The following is a 12,924-nucleotide window of genomic DNA, read 5'->3' on the forward strand; positions in this document are numbered from 1 at the left end:
AGGGCATAAGTCTGGCACCATTACTTAGAAGCCCTGGCTTGGGCACTGGGAACATGGCCAGAGCACAGGGAAGAGGAAAATGAAAGCTCATGGTTTTGAACTTTCCACCTACCAGACACTGTACTGGACATTTTTCATGCACGTTGTCATTCATTCATCTCAATGGTTCTATCAGGTAGGCAGCGTTATTCTCACTTTATACTTTGCTCACTTGGCTTTTATCCTCCAAGGGTCACCGGTTCAGGGATGCTTGAGCCGATGCCAAACATGGTTGACTTCTCTCTCTCTCTCTCTCTCTCTCTCTCTCTCTCTCTCTCTCTCTCTCTTTCTCTCTCTCTCTCCCTCCCTCTCTCTCTCTTACCAGTTTAAGCTTCCATTTAAGTCAATCACAATGAGGCCCTCATAGGAACGCCTATTTTAGGATTGAGAGCACATTTGTCGCTCTGTCACTTCCTCTATTTCCTGTAACTACCTACTGTAGCTCTTTTAGCAATTGTGCTGATGTTTAGATTAAAAGACTTAGAAGATTCTGAGGAATTATGGGATGTGTCCTCTACTGTGGTCTCAATTAAGTAATATTTTATCTGGAGAGACTTTTCACTAAAAACTCCCGTTTAAAGGGGGAGAGAAGAACAAGAATATAGCACAGTCACCATCTGATTCCTGACAGAGGCCGAGGGTGCCCCGTGTCAGAGTAGTGAGTGCCCTGGTGAGCTGTGCAGACTCTTGGGCTCCACACCAGGTACAGGAAGGCTTATTTCCCTAGTCCTCCATGGACCCATCTCAGGAGGTGAACAGGGAAGGCTTTCTTTCTGGGGCCCACACCACTTGAGCAGCCCATTTCTTTCTTTCTTTTATTTTATTTTATATTTTTATTGATTTCAGAGAGGAAGGGAGAGGGAGAGAGAGAAACATCAGTGATGAGAGAGAATCATTGATCAGCTACCTCCTGCACACCCCCGACTGGGGATTGAGTCTGCAATCTGGGCATGTGCCCTGACCAGGAATAGAACCATGACCTCCTGGTTCATGGACCAACGCTCAACCACTGAGCAACACTGGCCAGGCTAGGAGCCCCTTTCTTATAGTTGCTGGTCACTCAGGGCTTCCCTTAGGGACTGAGAACGCACAGCTCCCTGTTGGACAGCTGTCATTAGAGCCGAGTCACTCTTTACGTGTTGAATCTGGTTTTTCTCCTCTTCATCATCTTTGTCCTCAGCAGCCACCCACATGCAATGGCAAGGATGACTCCAAGCCTCTCCAGGATTTCTGATCCTCAACTCTCATGATCCCCAAGAAGAAGAAAGCCCCCTCCTCTTCCTCAAAATCTACACATCAAACTACAGGCAGGCTCTGATTGTCCTCCTTAGGTGCCCCTTTCTGAGCAATTCATTCTGGCCTGAGGGCTGAGGTGCTGTAGCAGGTGAGGCCACTATTGCAGAAGCCTCCTTTGACAGGGCACAGGGCAGACTGGTGTCAGGGCAGCCCCACCTGAACCGCTGAATGGATTCTCGCAGGAAAGAAGGTTTCTGTAGCAGAAGAGAAATGAAAGAGGTCTGGGAAGGCAGAAACAATGCTCACGGGTATATTACATGCGTGTGAAACGCGGAATAAACATTGTGGTTTCTCAAAGATGTTGATGTTTCAGAAAATCTGTGACATGTGGGAGTGCCTTTGAGTTACAAAACTCTGGTAAGTACTTATTCTTTTTATTAACCCACTCTTTCAGATGCTGTAGGTCTTAATCTCACTTTTTTTTTCTTCCTCTAAGAAAAAATTCCACAGATGTTTGCATCCAGGCTTAAATTTCATCCATTCTGATGTTTTCTATAAAACTGCTTGGGAATTAGACTATCCTTCTTATGTGATTTTCTGTGATTTGACAAAATCCAGGAATGAATCTCTTGCTTTTGTTTTTCTTGCCATGGGAGAATTGAAAGCAGTAGCCTTTGTCCAATAATATTATTTCTTCTCCTTTTTCTTTTATATTTATAAAGGATTTAAAAGAAAGTCACCTTGGGCTAACAATCCAGGGACAACTCAATTCCCCCCCCCCCCCCCCCCGCCGCAGCCCAACCTCCCTTCCTGCTTTCATTCCCTTGCTGATATTTCCAAATCTAGCAGTCTTCTGGTACCTTTTTTTTTTTTTATTGATTTCAGAGAGGAACAGAGTGGGAGAAAGATAGAAACATCAATGATGAGAGAGACTCATTGATCAGTTGCCTCTATATGCCCCACACAGGGGATCGAGCCTGCAACCCAGGCATATACCCTGACGGGAATCAAACCGTGACCTCTTGGTTCATAGGTCGTCTCTCAACCACTGAGCCATACCAGCTGGGCTTGGTACCTTTTTCAATTTTCTCCTCTTCCTTTTCTTCCTGGCTCCAGAGAACACCAATGCCTAGGTCTAGGGAAAGTACAATCAGGGCTCAACTCACCTCCTCATCACCCCATTCACCTCCTCATCACCCCATCACCGGGAATAGGACCATGACCTCCTGGTTCATGGACCAACGCTCAACCACTGAGCAACACTGGCCAGGCTAGGAGCCCCCTTGTTACCCTCTCAACAGTCGACTGAGGGCACACTAAGTATCCTTCATCTTAGAAAGGCTATCTCAGGATGCCCCCATGTCATTGGGCATCTAGAAATTTCATTGAGGTAAAGCCCTCTGAATTTTTGTTCGCTTTACTTCCCATCCACTGACATGCAAGTATCTTACCAATGAGTCTAAAGTAGTTGCTACTTCTTGCTCACTAGGTCCAATCGGCATAATGTAATCTGTGCATTGACCAGTGTGATACCTTGTGGAAGGGAAAGGTGATTGAGGTTCCTAAATCATGACACAGAGTTGCAAAGCTGCTACACCCCTAAGACAGGAAGGCCTTGCCAGCTGAAAGCAAATTGCTCAGGTTGTCGTTACTAACAGGTATCAGGAAAAAAAGCACTGGTCAGATCAACAACTGCATCAGAAGTTTTAGGGGATATGCATTTGGGAACAAGCAATGAAACCACATCCAGAACAGCAGCTGCACTTAGAGTCACCACCTGGTTAAGTTCATGATAATCCACTGTCATTCTCCAAGACCCATTTGTTTTCTACACGGGCCAAGTAGGCAAGTTGAACAGGGATATACTGGGAATGAGTCACCACCCCTGCACTTTTCAAGTCCTTGTTGTTGGCAGTAATTTCTGCAGTCTCTCCAGGAATACAGTATTTCCTTTGGTTTACTATATTCATACGTAGAGGCTTTCACTGGGCCTTTTATAACATTAATAGCCCTCATTACATAAGTCTGGTTTCAGAAATCTCATCTCTCTGGTTACTGTATATAGAATATTTTTTTTTAGGGAAGACCAAGAAGCTTCTAGGTTATGTATGTGTTGCTTGAGCTGGGAATCTGGATCCCTGGGCTATGCTTTTCTTTCCCCATATTGTCCAGCACAATTAGTAGTAACTAACCCATCTCACTAGACTTGTTGTTTGACTAAAATGTTCTAATGCATCAAATACATGATCACTGAGAACCTTGCTTTGTGTAAGCATTTGATTAGGAGTATCCAGTGCTGATATTTTGCCTATTTCTATTGTAACATCATGCCATGGTTTATCAGTGCCTTTACTATTGGAAAAAGTCATTGGTGCCTTTAAAATCACATCAGATTAAATAATCAACTGGAAAGATCCCAGAACCAATTCAGAACACTCATTCATAAGATTCTGTTTTTCAAGAACCATTATCAGGCCAAAATATGTATTAGTGAGGGTTCTCCAAAGAAACAGAACTGAAGAACTGACACAATACACATATCAACAAACACCAGCACACATTTAGAGAGAGAGAGAGAGAGAGAGAGACCAGAAGGCTGGAAATTCAGGCAGGATTTCTATGTTATAGTCCTGAGGCAGAATTTCTCCTCCAGGAAACCTTACTTTTTGCTCTAAGGTCTTCTACTGATTGGATGATTCCCACATTATTGAGGGTAATCTGCTTTACTTAAACTCAACTGATTGTAAATATTAATTACATCTATAAAATACCTTCATGGCAACATCTAGTGTTTGACCAAACAACTGAGCAACATAGCCTAGCTAAGTTGACACATAAAATCTTTCCATCACATAATTCTGTCTTGAAGGGGATGTGTCCAGTTGGCATAGCTATCAAATGGAGGCAAATTATTTAACCTGCACTGGATTTGGGGTGGGAAATAAACTTTAAGTATGTTTAGCCCCTGAGATGTTGAAGTTTGTCACTATGGTATACTGTATTCTATACTGACCAACTTAGATGCTCTTGGTTACAAGTGACAGAATACTCCTGTTTCAAGAAGAAGAAGAAGAAGAAGAAGAAGAAGAAGAAGAAGAAGAAGAAGAAGAAGAAGAAGAAGAAGAAAGAGAAAGGAGGAGGAGGAGGAGGAGGAGGAGGAGGAGGAGGAAGAGGAGGAGGAGTAGAAGAGGAAGAAGGAAAGCAAATAAGACAGAGAAATTCCAGAAGTCCAGAGTAGTATCAGTAATGATTTCAAGGACCTAGGGTTTTTTCTACTCCTGGCAGAGCAATAGCAGTAGCAGTAACTATTGTAGAAACTTTTGTGTTAGTTTCATGTAAGATTGAGTTTCCTTGTGGGCACAAGACAGCTGACAACAGCAATCAGCATTATATGCACTGGGCAATATTCTGTGCACAGTGACTTAGACCACTCATCCTCAAACCTGAATACACAAGACAGTCACCCAGGGATATTTTAAAACATACTCAAACCATAGCCTAGATTTAGAACAATGATCAGACTATTTGGGGGACAGGAACAGCATCCCCAAGATTCCCAGGTGAGTCTACTGAGCAGCCATTAAGGAGAACCACTGGCCTACACAGACCAGTTGGAATCTCCCTTAAGAATCCTGGCAGGAAAGAGAAAGGGGAACCTATATAATAATCATTCATATGGATTAAAAGGGACAGAACATCTTTCTCTACTGTAAGTTTGAAACTTAAATTGTAAATACTCCTGGCACAGAAAACATCATAATTAAATATTTGTGATCATGCAACAGACTGAAGTATTTCAGAGGAAAGGGGGGCTGGGTGGGAAGAGATTAACCAATGAACTTACATGCATATATGCATATCCCATGGACACAGACAATAGTGCCATAAAGGCCTGAGGAGGGGTAGGAGTGTGGTGGAGGGGGTCAATGGAGGGGAAAAAGCAGACATCTGTAATACTTTCAACAATAAAAATTAATGAAAAAAAAACAACAAAGAAAAAAACTATCTGGGACCATAGCAGAACATTTCAAGGGATAGGTTTTGATGGGAAAGAGAAGGTCTTAACAGGGGAGGAAATTTTGCTATTTCTTCATTGCTTTCCTGGTCCCACACCTCATCTCTCACAGGTTCATTTTAGGCATCTGGGCTTTCAAGGGTGTCTGGCATTGCTCTCAATGTTCTTAATGACCCTTAACTTTCCATTAGGGCAACAGTTCTCAACCGGTGGGTCTCGAACCCTTTGGGGGTCGAATGATCCTTTCACAGGGGTTGCCTAAGACCATCGGAAAACACCTATTGAATATATAATTACATATTATTTTTGTGATTAATCATTATGCTTTAATTATGTTCAATTTGTAACAATGAAAACACATCCTGCATATCAGATATTTACATTACGATTCATAACAGTAGCAAAATTACAGTTATGAAGTAGCAAAAAAAATAATTTTATGGTTGGGGGTCATCACAACATGAGGAACTGTATTAAAGGGTTGCAGCATTAGGAAGGTTGAGAACCACTGCATTAGGGGAATATTTTGGCACTTTTAGAAGATAGATAAGGAACCCGGTTTTAACTTTCCCTTTCTCCTCTATTGGTTACAGGATAGGTGTGTTCTTCAGTGCCTAAACCAACCAGCCAGCCATGCCTCCACAATCCCTTTCTTCATTGCTCATTTAAGGCATTGAGGATCATTTTTATGTGCACATGTGAGTAGGAAGTGGATATGATGATACATGAGTAAAATAAAGTCTGATTCATTAAGATCTTCAATTTTGGAGGGAAAGTCAAATTTACTATTTTCTTAGGAAAAATACACAATGCACCTAAACATTTTTTCTTGCTAACCAGTTGGTTCCCTCCCAGCCACTCTCTTCTTGCCTTCCCTGTTCATGCAAAGCTGTTGCCTTTGAGCTGCTTAAGGGGATGGTATGCTGCTGGTTTTCTGTTCTAACTTTTCCAACTATGCTCAAGTGCTGCCATTCTAATGATATCAAATTTTAGGTTAATTCCTGGCCACAGTCTACATGTTCCTGCATATTTCTCTGGTTTATCTCCCAATTCTTTTAGGTCTACATCTGAACTATCATTTTTTCCAAGCTCTAAGTCTATGTAGTATGCAGACTCCCTTTGCTTGTTACCATGATTGGGTTATCTTTCTGAACAGATTTTATCCTCTTGAAATAATTTATGCTCAAAAAATAGTTTCTTAATGAATGAATGAATATCAGGGAGTTGATCAGTCAGTCAACAACCTATATAAAACTCAGTGCTGGCAGAATAACCTAATGAGTATTTTATAATCTTGAAAAATCACCTTTTAACTTCAAAAGTCACTTAATTATTTCCCAATCTAAATATCAGGGATGTCTTTTATTTTATGAACACTCCACTTTTTACACATGGCATTCTGGGAACTCTTGTAATAAAATGCACTAATGTAAAGCATGTCTCTATTTTTCCTTAGAACTATGTTGTAATTTAGGAGATTACATTCCTGACCAAGTACTGGGCTTTAGATCAGAGCTAATGATTGACCACATATATTATAAGACATTATACAATAACAACTGAGTAAAATCATTGGAAACAGCAAAGGTATGTTTTTAATCTTAATAAATGGATTCAAAATATGCTACAGAGATTCACATTTTTATAAAGTGTATGGTCATTTTGTTTGCTTCATTCAAACTTAGAAAACTTGTTTGAAGATTACTGGAAATGGCCCAGCTAAATACATTTAAAATCTTTGGCTGATTCCTTTTGCTTCCCATATAATGTTGTCTGAAGCAAGCAGATGCATTTAAAAACGATTCCACTGATTTAATAGCGCATCGAGCTTTGTAAACATGTCCAATCTGTGAATGTGTTACTGTTGAAGCTGCTGGTAATGACGATGATGATGGTGATGGTCAAGATTTTTTTTTTCTCACTGAAAATTGGGGGCTAACCAGTTTCCTCTCCGCCACGCTCTCCTATCTCCCCCGTTCATGCAAAATCTCTGTCTTTGAGCTCCTCAAGGGAATGGTGTGCTCCTGTCTATTGATATGACCTCCGATGGCATTGAAATGCCTTATACACAACTACAGGACCAGTCACAGAGAGTCTTTCAGAGGAGCTTCAAGTAACTCTCTTTGGAAATTGCCAGGACCCTGCAGGCTGCTTGCTATTCATGTTTGATTGCTACAGAGAGCCTTCCTTAAGTAAGGCTTTAAGTATGTAGCTCTGAGTTGGTGGACCAGAGCATTCCTAGGGTAGGGGAAAATGATTGAAGGACGATAGGAGAAAGAGAAGGCAGAATTTTCCATTACTTGTTCACTTTTCTGTCCTGTAAACACATAGAAAGTATTTAGCATTGATCTAATAGCTAATTAGTTATTGGATTAACCTACTTCTTTTTTTTTTAGATATATTTTATTGATTTTGTACAGAGAGGAAGGGAGAGAGATAGAGAGTTAGAAACATCGATCAGCTGCCTCCTGCACATCTCCCACTGGGGATGTGCCCGCAACCCAGGTACATGCCCTTGACTGGAATCGAACCCGGGACCCTTCAGTCCACAGGCCGACGCTCTATCCACTGAGCCAAACCGGTTTCAGCTAACCTACTTCTTAACTCTGTTAAAAAATAAAAGTCAACTGAGCAAATTTTAAAGATATTACTGGCTTTATTCAATAATCGATGAATTGGGCAGCCAAGAGCACTGTTTTGTTGCTCAGTATGACAGTGTCCATCTGCATGGGACTTTGTACTCAGACTATGAAGACTAGATGGGGCCTCTGGTCCTGGGTGCCTTGCAATCCAATAGTGACACAGGGTCAAGGGAACAGATGGGAGTCGAGTTAGGAGGACACAGATAAGGAGATTCTTAAAAAAATTATTATTATTATTATTATTAAATCTTTATTGTTCAGATTATTACATTTGTTCCTCTTTCCCCCCGCCATAACTCCCCTCCTCCCAGTTCCCACCCCACCCTCCGCCCTCACTACCCACCCACTGTCCTCATCCATAGGTGCACGATTTTTGTCCAGTCTCTTCCCGCATCTCCCACACCCCTTTCCCCCCCAAGAATAGTCAGTCCATTCCCTTTCTATGTCCCTGGTTCTATTATAATCACCAGTTCATTCTGTTCATCAGATTATTTATTCACTTGATTTTTAGATTCACTTGTTGATAGATGTGTATTTGTTGTTCATAATTTGTATCTTTACCGTTTTCTTCTTCCTCTTCTTAAAGGATACCTTTCAGCATTTCATATAATACTGGTTTGGTGGTGATGAACTCCTTTAGCTTTTCCTTACCTGTGAAGCTCTTTATCTGACCTTCAGTTCTGAATGATAGCTTTGCTGGATAAAGTAATCTTGGTTGTAGGTTCTTGCTATTCATCACTTTGAATATTTCTTGCCACTCCCTTCTGGCCTGCAAAGTTTCTGTTGAGAAATCAGCTGACAGTTGTATGGGTATTCCCTTGTAGGTAACTGACTTTCTTTCTCTTGCTGCTTTCAAGATTCTCTCTTTGTCTTTTGCTCTTGGCATTTTAATTATGATGTGTCTTGGTGTGGTCCTCTTTGGATTCCTTTTGTTTGGGGTTCTCTGCACTTCCTGGACCTGTAAGTCTATTTCTTTCACCGGGTAGGGGAAGTTTTCTGTCATTATTTCTTCAAATAGGTTTTCAATACCTTGCTCTCTCTCATCTTCTGGCACCCCTATAATTCTGATGTTGGTATGCTTGAAGCTGTCCCAGAGGCTCCTTACACTATCTTCGTGTTTTTGAATTCTTTTTTCATTTTGCTTTTCCGGTTGTGTGTTTTTTGCTTCTTCGCATTTCAAATCTTTGACTTGATTCTTGCGCTCCTCTGGTCTGCCGTTGGGAGTCAGTGTATGCTTAATTTCTAGTTGGTTCTTTATCACAACATCGAGAGTCTCATTAGATTTCTTGAGGATCTCATTAAGTTTATCAGCGGCTTCTAGACAGTTCTTGAGAGACCTTAAAATTGTGGTTTTGAGCTCTATATCCTCCATTTCTGTCTTTTCTGTCCTGTTTCTTTGTCTCGGCATTTTTTATGCTTTCTTGGTGCACCCTCTAGTGGTGTTTGTGCGCAGTCTTGTTGTAGTTAAGCCTTGATTGTTGTGGGTAATACTGGGGGTGATTTGACCTCCAGGCCAACTGGCTGTGAGAATCAGCTGTGTCTGCAGTGAGAGAACTTCTGTCCTCTGGGGAGGTGTTAATCTAGCCTTTGCCTGAGGCTATCTGGCAAATGCCTCTGTCCAGGGCTTGGGCAGGGCGGGTCCCAGGGGATCAACAGGGTGGGCAGAGAGAGCAGTTATGGCTGCTCTCAGTCCCATCCCAAGAGGCTCTGCCTCTCAGAGTCCCAGCAACCACTGCAAACCTCGGAGAGAAAGCTGCCTTCGAGTTCCGACTGAAGCCAGACAGTCCCGCTTTTCCCGTTTGAGTCTGGGTCCCTAGAGACTCGCCCAGAACTGGAGCTCAGAGCCTGGGACTCCCTCCCGATTGAAACAGACAACCGTGCCCTCAGCCGCCAGCCTGCTTCGCGCGCACCTCCACACCTTTGTATTTTCCGCACTGCACCTCCTCTGAGTCTCGGTATGCTGTTCTCTTTCCTTCTAGTTGAAGAATTTTCCCTTAGCCAGCCTTCCTGTGGTTCTGGGTGATGTCCGTTCCGTCTTTTAGTTGTATTTTTGAAGTGGTTGTGCAAGGCAGCAATCTCCGGTGTTTACCTATGCCGCCATCTTGGTTCCCCCTCCCGCTCCCCCCAACAAGCATTTCTCAAAAAAATTATTTTCAATTACAGTTGATATATAATATTGTATTAGTTTCAGGTATACAGCATAGAGATTAGACATTTATATAACTTACAGAGTGTTCATCCCAATAAATCTAATACCTGATAGAAGACTCTTGACAATGGCTAGAAGTGCAAGAGGAATTTCTTTTCCAGGTATCCAGAGGACTGGGGATATGAAATCATTAAGTTGGAGCTTCCTGTTTATTCTGAGCCCCCTAACTTTTCCTAGTCTTTAGTCTAAAGTAAATCTAATATTTTGAAGGGGAAAAAAGAGGTTCTCTCCTGTCATCTCTATAATTTGTTCCAAAATGAACTCTTGTCAAAGCTTTGAGGAGTTAAGAATTATAACAAATGTAAAAAAACTCAAAGGGTTTCTAAGGTACATTTGGAGCTGAGTCAAGTCCAAGGCTCGGTGCCTCGTGTCACCAGTGAGATAAAGAGGTAGCAGAGAGATGGCGGCACTCCCTAGGTCCTCTCCAGCGCTGATGTTCTCACTGGCATGGCCAGGATGGGAGGGAATTGAAGCTGCCATGGGTGAAGAGGTGTCGGAGAGCCCCTAGGTGTTCTTTATGTGTCTCACCTCCCCACTGAATGGGATTCTGGTGCAAAGGCCTGAGAGCATTTGCAATGTGCTTGCTGAACCACCTTTGGTAGACTGTGAGAAACCAGATATAATGGGACATATGGTGGACCTCAGCTTCCAAGTAAATGTTGACCTGATTGTCAAAAGTGGAAGAATATGGAGGCCTGGGAGCCAGGGCAGAATTCCAGGAGGGTTTGGGGGGAGATAGAGAGTGAATTTGGGAAAGGGAGTGACCTGATCATTTAGGAACCATCCAGGGTGCACTAAAGACAAATCACAAAATATGTCTAGTGGAAAATGTTTCCTACTGGGAAGTCAGGCAAATGCAATATATATTTGGACTGTTTGGATGTTAGGAATTCATTTTTCAAAGTTAGAACTCTAATAGGTGCAAATGTTGCAGAAGAAATTAGAGTTTCTCATAGAATAATAAGTTTGCTCTCTGATAAAATCTGAAAGTCTATGTTATTTTCATGTACATTAGATGGCAACTCCCAGATTAGGGGTTTCTAGAAAATACTGATGTACAAAATGATTAGTATAGATGCTATTTTTCCTTAGGCTGTGGCAAGGTACTGTTATGGCATAACACAGAACACGTCACAAACAAAATATAGTTTGAGCATTGACCTTCTCTATCCACATAGTCTAACCTTTTCCTTTATAGGAACCCAATATGTAAACCCTCACATCCCACCCTCACTCTGTCCTTCCTCTGCCAAACCATGAAAAGCCTTTCTTACGCAGTGAGTTTTCCACTTGTTCAGGACCAATGAAAAGTTTTCTTCTTTCCTTATCCTCCAGCCCCTGCCCCTCTCTCTCTTTCTTTCCATCTCTTTTAAGTTCTTAGTTTATTACTCCTCTCATGAAACCTCTGCAGTCGCAACAGATAAAGTCACTGGAGAATCTTTACTCCTTCTGCTGTCCCATCTCCAGCTCACTTTTGCCAGCACCAACATTGGCCTTTGCAGTCCCCCTGACATTCTTCATTCTGTTCTTGCATTCCTTTCCCTGTTTCCTTGAGGTCTTCTTCTTCTCATACAGGTCATGGCTTGCAAGTCTATGTGTGAGTTCATTTTTCTTTGCATAATCCAAGGAATCATAAATCCTGCCAAAGCCAGTTGTCATGCCACCACCAAAATGGGTTCTGATCCAAACGCAGAGATAACATCTGGTGTGGTCTTAGACATTTTGGTTAGTTTTTCCTGAATTTCTGTCTTAGGTACTGCTGCCTTTCCAGGGTGAAGGACTTCAATGACCATTTGTTTCTACAGAAGTAGTCTGTTGGTCATGAACTTCCTGGTCAGGATAGTTACTGTGTCATTCATGATGACAGCTGACTTTCAAGCAGCCAGGGAGGAAAAGAGCCCCAGGCCTCTCATTCCAGGAAGGCATCAGGTAAGGTTGGAATGTAGATGACTTATCTTTGGACTTTTTCTGGCAATGGAATGCTTCCTGTTGTCCAAACTTTCTTCACTGGCCACACACGACATGCTCTCACAGCAGGCTGAGGAGATTTTTTTCCTCCCATGGCAGACTCTATTAGGTTTCTTTTGTTTATAAATATGGGTTTTTAAGTGTTGTGGGGGAAATCATTTTCACTTTTTGTTTTTCTATGGAGTCAAGCATATCTGTACCTCTCTTAGTAAGGTTATGTAAACAAGCGGGACTGGAGGATGTTTTTCTTCTTCAAAAGCAAGGAAAACTGAAATATTTTCTTTTCCCAAGAAGGGGCATATATACACAAGTGTTCTCATGAAAAACCTCAAATAAATTGTTTCCTACTAGAGTATGTGCATGTGTCCAGGAATGTAACAACTGCTTACTGGGTCAGTGACTCTGAAACCATAAACAACAGCTTAATTAATCCATCCTTTGGCTTACACTTCACCAGAGGTAGGAGAGCTTTCAATTTATTTATTTATTGATTGATTTTTAGAGAGAAAGAGAGAGAGAGAGAGAGGGAGGAAGGGAATAGGGAGAGAGGAGAGAGAAAGACTATATATATATATATATATATATGTATATATATATATATATATATTTTTTTTTTCACTTATTTATATTCATTGGTTGATTCTTGCATGTGCCCTGACTGGAGATTGAACCCACAACATGGGTAAAGGGGTGATGCTCTAACCAAGTGAGCTACCTGGCCAGGGCAAGTTTTCAATTTTTAAAACTGTAGCTGCTTATTCCCAAGGGGTGGGCAACAATTAAGGACACATGAACTATAAAAAAACAAAGAATAA

General features: G+C 41.7%; 1 pseudogene; it reads right to left on the reverse strand.

Annotated features, from left to right (window-relative positions):
* Nucleotides 1-11,581: 11,581 nt before the first annotated feature.
* On the reverse strand, nt 11,582-12,000 carry LOC132225958 (small ribosomal subunit protein eS24-like; annotated as a pseudogene).
* Between the last annotated feature and the right edge of the window lie 924 nt (nt 12,001-12,924).

Source organism: Myotis daubentonii, chromosome 2 (genome assembly GCF_963259705.1).
Source record: "Myotis daubentonii chromosome 2, mMyoDau2.1, whole genome shotgun sequence".
Classification (NCBI taxonomy): Eukaryota; Metazoa; Chordata; class Mammalia; order Chiroptera; family Vespertilionidae; genus Myotis; species Myotis daubentonii.